Source organism: Coffea arabica, chromosome 9c (assembly GCF_036785885.1).
Source record: "Coffea arabica cultivar ET-39 chromosome 9c, Coffea Arabica ET-39 HiFi, whole genome shotgun sequence".
Lineage (NCBI taxonomy): Eukaryota > Viridiplantae > Streptophyta > Magnoliopsida > Gentianales > Rubiaceae > Coffea > Coffea arabica.
The window spans coordinates 18,214,309-18,222,525 of record NC_092326.1 but is presented as its reverse complement, the minus strand read 5'-3'; positions in this window follow the sequence as shown (position 1 = coordinate 18,222,525).

Sequence of the window (8,217 nt, the reverse complement as noted above, 5' to 3'; positions counted from 1 at the left end):
GAAATTCCTCATACGAAAAGAAATTTGTAATTTTTCCTTTGTAACCATCTTCAATTTTTGTTTTCAAAATGGAATTTACAATGTCAGGTGTTAATGTGATGTTCAAAAAGTTGACCCTAGAGATGAGTTCTGTGTGTGAGCTTCCCTTTCTAAAATTAGCAAAGAATTGATAAAGCATGTCAGGGTAAAAAGTATTAGGAATGGTCAAAAGATGAATCCATTTTTTGGAATTCAAACAGCTTAATAACAGGTTCAAGATCAAGCTTACGAAATTCATAGGGAAGGATGAGCCTTTGGGTGATGAACCCTTTTTGAGAGACCAACTCAAATCTGTCTCTGACTTCATCATCAATGAATTTTGGGAGAGAAGTGGATTCTATTGCGGGCTGAGATACTGGATCCTTCCCAGAACGTTTCCCTTTCGAGGTTTGTGTGGCAGATGACCCAACATTTTGAGCCTCAGTCCTTGTCCTTGGAGATTTCCTGGTAGAGAGTTCAGGTGTTTGCTGATTCTCAGCAATGTTTCCTTCATTCTGCTGATCATCAGAGGGATCAATAGATTGCTTTTTCTTGGATTGGGGAGTGCTCTTCCTTTTTACAGTTCTTTTTCTTTTACCAGATGACCGTGTGACAGTTTCATCATCCTAGGTAGCCCGTTCTGGTTCCTCATTTCCACCAATTGTGTTTCCTTCAGAGTTCTGCTCTTCCGTCTGCATATCAAATGGTTTAGTAGTTGGAGAAACCCTTTCTCTTTAGGCAGTTTGCTTCACCTTACCACCACGGGTCACAATTTTCTTTTTAGGTGCTTTGGTAGACGGTTCCACAATTTCAATGTCCTCATCTCTAAGTCTAAAAGACTGTTCGGCACTAGTAGATCCTCCTCTGATTCTAACCATGGTGCAATGTGGATGTGTTTTTGATGCAGAACATGGTGTATAAAGGAAGAATGCAGTATGAGCAAACGAGAATGCACTGAAATGCCGCAAGGAGAGAGTTATGAGAAGTTAGGGTATCGCATGTGAATTGGGAACTATGGGATAGTTGGGGGTTAGGAGTGATTTTTATGGGTGGTTAACGGGCAATAGAGGTGTAATAGCATTGGTTGAGTCAATTTCTTGGAACTTGATTTGAGGAGAGAGGAATTTGAATTTTAAATATGAGAGGAAACTGAAAGGTTGCGTCCGAGACCATGGAGGAAAATGAACTAAGGAAGATGGGTAACTGCCTTATAAGGCTCAATTTTTTGAGTGTCGGACGTCCGAACGAAGTGAAGCGTCCGACACAACCATCCGAACCAGTGCTTTTCTGAAACGGGACGAAAAACACTGTCGGACGTCCATTCCAATTCATCGGACGTCCGATAAAGAACGAAACTTAGAATATTTTTTTTGAAACGCCCAGTTTTGTTCTCAAGAACACAAATTGATCCAGTGGAAGAGCTTTTGTGAGGATATCAGCGATTTGATCTTTAGAACAAACAAACTGAAAACAGATTACCCCCTTGGAGACAAGATCGCAAATGAAATGATACTTTATATCTATGTGCTTAGTCCTAGAGTGTTGAATGGGAATTTTTGTCAGATTAATTGCACTAGTGTTGTCATAGTACATAGGTACACATTCATAAATTAAACCAAAATCATTCAATGTGTTTTTCATCCATAACAATTGAGCACAATAAGCACCAGCAGCAACATATTCAGCTTCAGTAGTGGACAATGAGATAGAATTTTATTTTTTACTAAACCAAGATACTAAGCAATTTCCAAGAAAGTTGCATATACCAGTAGTACTTTTTCTATCTATTTTACAACCACCGAAGTCAGCATCAGAGAATCCACATAAAGGAAGTTCATGACATTTTGGATACCACAAGCCAAAGTTTAAGGTTCCTTTAAGGTATCTAAGAATTTTTTTTACCGCATTCAAGTGTGATTCCTTTGGACAGGATTGAAATCGAGCACATAAGCATACAACAAACATGATATCAGGCCTACTGGCAGTTAAATAAAGTAAACTTCCAATCATACCTCTATACTTCTTTTCCTCTACTTTTGTACCTTCTTCATCTTTGTCAAGTTTGGTAGATGTGCACATAGGTGTTCCAACAGGTTTTGAGTTCTCCATTCCGAATCTTTTCAGCAGCTCCTTGGTGTATTTTGTTTGATTTATAAACGTTCCATCTCGGGTTTGAACCACTTGGAGTCCAAGGAAGAAGTTTAACTCTCCCATCATGCTCATTTCAAATTCTTTTTGCATGATGTTGGAAAAGTCCTTGCACAAGCTCTCATTAGTAGCACCAAATATGATATCATCCACATATATTTGCACAATTAAAAGATCTTGTGAGCTTTGTTTTGTGAAAAGTGTAGTATCTACAATGCCCCTTTTAAAATCATTTTTAATCAAAAACCCACTCAAACGTTCATACCATGCTCTAGGAGCCTGTAGACACCAAATTTTTGAACCGTTTTATTTATTATTTTACTTTTATTTTGTTTTAATTTTATTTTATTTTAGTGATAATTATTATCTATTAATTTCATAATTTTTGTAGCATTTTTATTATCACTATTATCTTCTTTCTCTTATATTCATTTGTTACTCATTTAGTTGGCCTTAAATGTTAAAAATAATAATAATAATAATAATTTACATGTAAGCTGCGTTCGTCCGCAGCTTGCAAAGAAGAGTTGCAGCAAGGCCCTTGAGGGCAATTTAAGTGATGAATGGCCAGGTGTCTAGGACACCTTAGGCTCTAGAGAATTCTAGAAGAGGATAGGTGGAGGGTGGAAATGAAAGAGGAAGGACGTGAGATATGGAGCAGCGTCGGATGAAGGGTTTTTGAAAAAACAAGGATGGCCGCAAGAAGCAAAGGGAGAGATACCGAAAAGGAAACGGAAAAGGGGTTCGAAAGAAGGGAGAGAGAGAGCTGAGGTTCTGTTAGGGGGAGAGAAGAAAAAGCTAGGTTTGCAGAAAAGAGGCGGCTTTGAGGGCAGGAGAGTGAAACAGAGGCGAAAAGAAAGAAAAACGGAGAGGTCTGAAGTTTGAGAGAGAAAAACAGTGCGGCGGCTAAGTAGTAGAAGAAAAGCAAAAGGAGGAAAGCAAGGAATAGAGGAAAAGATCTGGGCGACAGAGGAACTTAGGAGATTCAAGGTTTCCGCTGGGAGTTTCTTCATCAGTCTGGTGTTAAGGGTTCTCAAGGTAATCTCGTTTTGTTAGCCTCCTTCGCTTACACATTCTCTTTCTCTGCAACCAGAAAGTTCCGCTACTTGATGTTCTTGTTCTTATGATCTGTCTTTATTCTTTTGGTTCTTTCACTTTCATGCGCTGATTGATACAGAAAGTGGTTTCATGTCATGGCATCTAGGTTGTACGTTATTGTGGACCTTAAGACTGTTTGGGGTAGAAACTATCTCTGGTTTTTTTTAGCTAAACAACAAACCCATTCCATTTGTAAAAGCTTTATGAACGAATCTGGTTTAGTAAATTGTTTTCTCCAACGCAGATCGTCTTTCTTCTGTTAGTTTAATATTGCACTTGGATGATGGATTTAGGGACGATCTATAAGTTTTTTTATCTGATGAGTCTGTGGGATGTTGATGTCTATGGCTGGGGTTCGCACGCCCAAACAAATAGCTCACAAAATGGTATGAGGTGCCGGGCAAATCTGTTCTGAGGTCCCCTTGATTGCTGTTCTTTTTTTCTTTTTCCTTTTTCTTTGCATTTAAGTTGCATGCTTAATCGGATGTTTGGCAAGAGGTTTAGGAAAGCTAATTTTCATTGTGATGGCCCTGTAGTTGGGAAACGTTCAATCCAAATTTTGTTAGAAAAATGCTTTTGTTTGCGCTGGTTTGGATGCGCTGGTTTCTTTGGTTGTTGCCGTCATTTTTGTTCGTCCTTTTACTCCAGCTTTGCTGCCTCTTGTATCTTGCAATGGTTTAGGGTGCTCATATCCAATGGTTTTTTTTTTGTGTTGTAAGCTGAAAACAATGTTTGATGAACCTGTTTGCCTGACTTTAGGATGTTTGGGCGCTTAGAGTTGCGCATAAAAATCTGCTGCAACAAGCTGAAAGCTCTCGGCTTGTTGTAGCGGCTTGGACCAAATTCTGTTTCCCTTTTGCTGGGAAGTTTTGAGTTATGCATCTTGTGTTTTCTGGTTTCGTTTGCTTTGGTTAAGAGCAATGCATATTAAATGGGACTAGATTTAGGTTCTGTCAATTGCACACCTTGGCTATTTTTCATTGCTTTGATTTCATTTCCTCCTGTTTGTGGTTTTGTCCAAAAAGTTGCATTTCATCTTCATGATTTGCTGCTTTCCTTTCTTCCCGCAATAGCCCACACAAACTGGTTTGGGTCATTTTTGCTAGCTAAATCTGATGTCCAAATAATTACTGATAAGGTTGCATGCTTTGATCCGAAGCTACAAAGGTTTTGGTGTGAATGTTTCACGGTTTGAGGCTGCATAAATAAGAAGAAAACATTGCAGAAGCATAAGCCTCGTAACCTTGCATGAAAATTTTCTAAAAATTGCATTTTTGCCCACATGTTCCTCCTCATGCTACTAAGGCCCTATTGTGTGCCAATTTATTTCATTTGAGTCCTAGAGTAATTGCAACTTAAACCATTACTCGACCTTTTCTTTACTCTTGGACCCTTGAAGTTCCCAAATAGTTTAATTGGACTTGAAAAGATTTGGTCAATGATTACTTTTGGGATTGATTGGTAATTTTCCTTCTTTGTAATTATGCGTTATTTGATTATTTTTTAAGTTACAATTGAGGAAGGATTCGATGATTTAGTGGATTCAAATTATCTTATTTACATTTTACCGTTAAATTGGTGCATTAATCCCTTGCTTTGATGGTTTTAGCCCAAGTTATCTCTTTCTCTGGTGACTCTAGCCCAAGTTAAGTCTTGTTCACTTTACTAACATCACAAACGGGGAGGTATAACTTCTTTTATCCTTTTTTGTCTCTCCTCTATGTGATCCAACGTGTTAAGTGAGAATTGCATGTCTACTTTGCATTCCTTACCTTTCTTTAATTTCTGTCATTTATTTCATTTACTTTTACTTTTTCATTCTTTATTTATGGGGTATGTGTACACCTCTTGGCTTGTAATAGATAGGGCTGTGGAAAGCATTCTTATCCACTTTTCCTCTTCCCCATTTGTTTTAGTTAGCCAATGTAATAGGTTCATTAGCTTGGTTGCTTGTTTTGTTGCTACGTGTTAATTTGCTTTATTAGACTCTTGCATTTAGTCGAGCATGCTAAGTGCTATGTGCTACGTGTTTATAGATGATTTGCATGTCTACCTGCTTTCTATAGTCGTAGATGAATATGATGGATGAATGCACGTCACCACACTAGTCCAACGCTAGTTGTGGCTCATTATCCCATTTTCCACTAGTCCAACGCTAGTAGGAATTCATAGATATGGGCTAGTCCAACGCTAGACCCTTAGGGATCTCCCTCGCTAGTTCATAATCGCATGTATCACTACATTTCATGCATTTTTCTTAGTTTTCTAGCATTTGGCATGCCCCTCCAACCCTTTCCCTTTCATTTTAGGCTTTTTGCATCTCCATGCTAGTTATAGGGTACATTTGCTTGAGAGTTACCCCTTAAATATGGGATATAGACGAGTGTGGCTTTTTTAAGCCTTAGCACGCTTGTATTCCCTCTATCAAAGGGAAAATTAAAATCACAAAGTTATGGGTCATTCCCGTACCCGACTTGATGCATTCCTCTAGGTTCATACACTCTCATTTTTATCATATCACTTCCTCACCTTCGTTATCCACATTCTCTCACTACTTATATTTTTTCTCAATCCACATGCCATGTTTGCACATTTTACTTCTTTCCCTATCACTTATTTATTTTCTACCTTACAAATTGCACCCAGTTGCACTTATATGCATTTACTACTATTATACCATATTTTCATCCACTTGCACACAAACACCTTTATTTTCTCAATTGGCACACATGCACTTTTCTTACATTTGCACACATGCACTTTTCTTACATTTGCACAATTGCACTTATATTAGTATTTTTATTTTTATTTTATTTTGCATTCTTCTTACATTTTCATACTTGCACTCATATTTGGGTCTTCATTTGCATTACCCGTGACCTCTATGAGAGTTTTCCTTATTGGCCATTACAACTCATGTGATTGGGACCAAAAAACCTCATAAGAGACATTTTAGATTTAGGATTGCATTTTTTTTCATATCCATTAGTCACATCCAACATGCAACACATATTTTGGGTAGAAGAATTAGGAAAAGAAGGACTAAGTCACGCAACTAGCTTTGGCTAGGGTAAGGGAGTGCCTTAGGCTTTGCCTTTGCCTTCTCCCTTATCAAATGTGGCCCCCGATCCCTTTCTTTGGTTACGTAGACCTAAAAAATTCTTTAAAAAGGGTTTGTTTACTTTTCTTTCCAAAAAAAATCACTTTTTGGGTGACTTTGTACACCCTAATTCTATACCAAGTGGCGACTCTTTTCTATCTAAAACCCTTTGTTTGGCCAAACCGTCGCATTTCACAATCCCACGGACTTTTATTTTCACTTTCACATACGTTCACATACATATCCCACACACTACTTTCACACCTCAAAAAGTGGGGCGCGACAGCTTGGCGACTCCACTGGGGACTCCTAAGTGGGTCCAAGCATTTGATTTAACCATTTTTTTCCGTTTTCTACCCTTTTTATGCGTAGCATTTGGATATTAGGGTTGCATTTTCCATTCTAGGACCTTTTGCCTCGCGCGCATATCAAACTACTCCCTCACTCATGTATGTATGATTGGTTGCTTGGATGTATGTTTTACTTGTTTTATCTCGCACTTTGCATTGCATTTGGGGGGGTGTGTCACCTTTAGAGTCTCGCGTTGGGTCTCAACCCTTTCCCTCAAAATAGGGAACACTTCATACGTGCACGTTTATTTACTGTTATCCCATTTTATTTTATTTTCGTTGGCTCTTTCCCACACCGCCTTGTAGGACTAGGAATGGTTTCTCTAGGTATGTGGATGGTGTGCTCTGCGCCCATAACAGTACCTAGGGGATCGCTCGAGCCACCGATCGAGGGTCTTGGGATTGATGACCCATTCCCTTAGGTCTGAAGGCTTGGGGACCTTTTTAAATCTTATCGAGTCTAGTTGCATTAGTGAGGCCCAGCCTCGTGCATCCATGTTAGAGTTTTCCTCGGTTAGAGTCAACCTCACCCTTTTAAAGCACATTTGGCACGAGGGAAGGGGTTCCACCCCTTTTACATGTTTTTATTGTATTTCTTTTTTTAATTGCTCGCAATATGTTATGTGTACTATCAATTGCACTAACCATTTCGTTGTTTTTTTTTGCTTGCATTCATGTGCCTTAGCAATAAGAGGCCCCTTTGGCTCTCTTTTAGTGACTTACCCACTAGATAACTCACATGTTTAAATTTCAGTTATTACACTTAATTTTCAATAAGTACATTTCATTTTTAGACCTTTTCCCCCCGATGCATTATTTATGTCCTTTAGGCCATATTTGTCACATATTTACATCGCCTTAATAAATGGCATCATGCATTAAACCTTAGAAGGGACGCCATTTAGGCAATTCCATGTTAGGGATAAGCCAACTCTATAATCCCATGGGTTTTTAACCCTATTTTTAGGATCTGCACGTTTACCCTTTTTGCAAAATAACCTAAGGGGTAAAATCCCAAAATAACGGTATCTAAGTGAATTCCCCATCCAGATGACGCAGTGTCGAATGCTCAACCAAGTCCCCCGAGAGCTGAATCAGTGGAAGAATAACCTATCTTATGAGATTGGAGGGCTATTCCAATATGTGGGGCATCTACCAAACCTTGTCGACATAATACCCAACGTGTCTGCTATCCAAGCATTGATCAATTATTGGGATCCAGATGCCTCAGTTTTCTGGTTTGGAATGTGCGAACTCACCCCAACCCTAGAAGAATTAGAGGGATTGTTTCAAGTATCGGGAAAAAGCAGTCCTATGATATACCCGAGCGGGGGAACGAGAGAGCAGTTTTGTAGATTTTTGGGATGAGGAACAATAGCTTAGACCAACACCCCGACGCTAGATCTTGTCCACTGAGGTTTTTATATGACCGGTTTGGGGAAAAGGAGTCCTTTGAGCGCCATCAGATCGATTTCTTTATAACAAGGGGGCAATGGGAAAAGA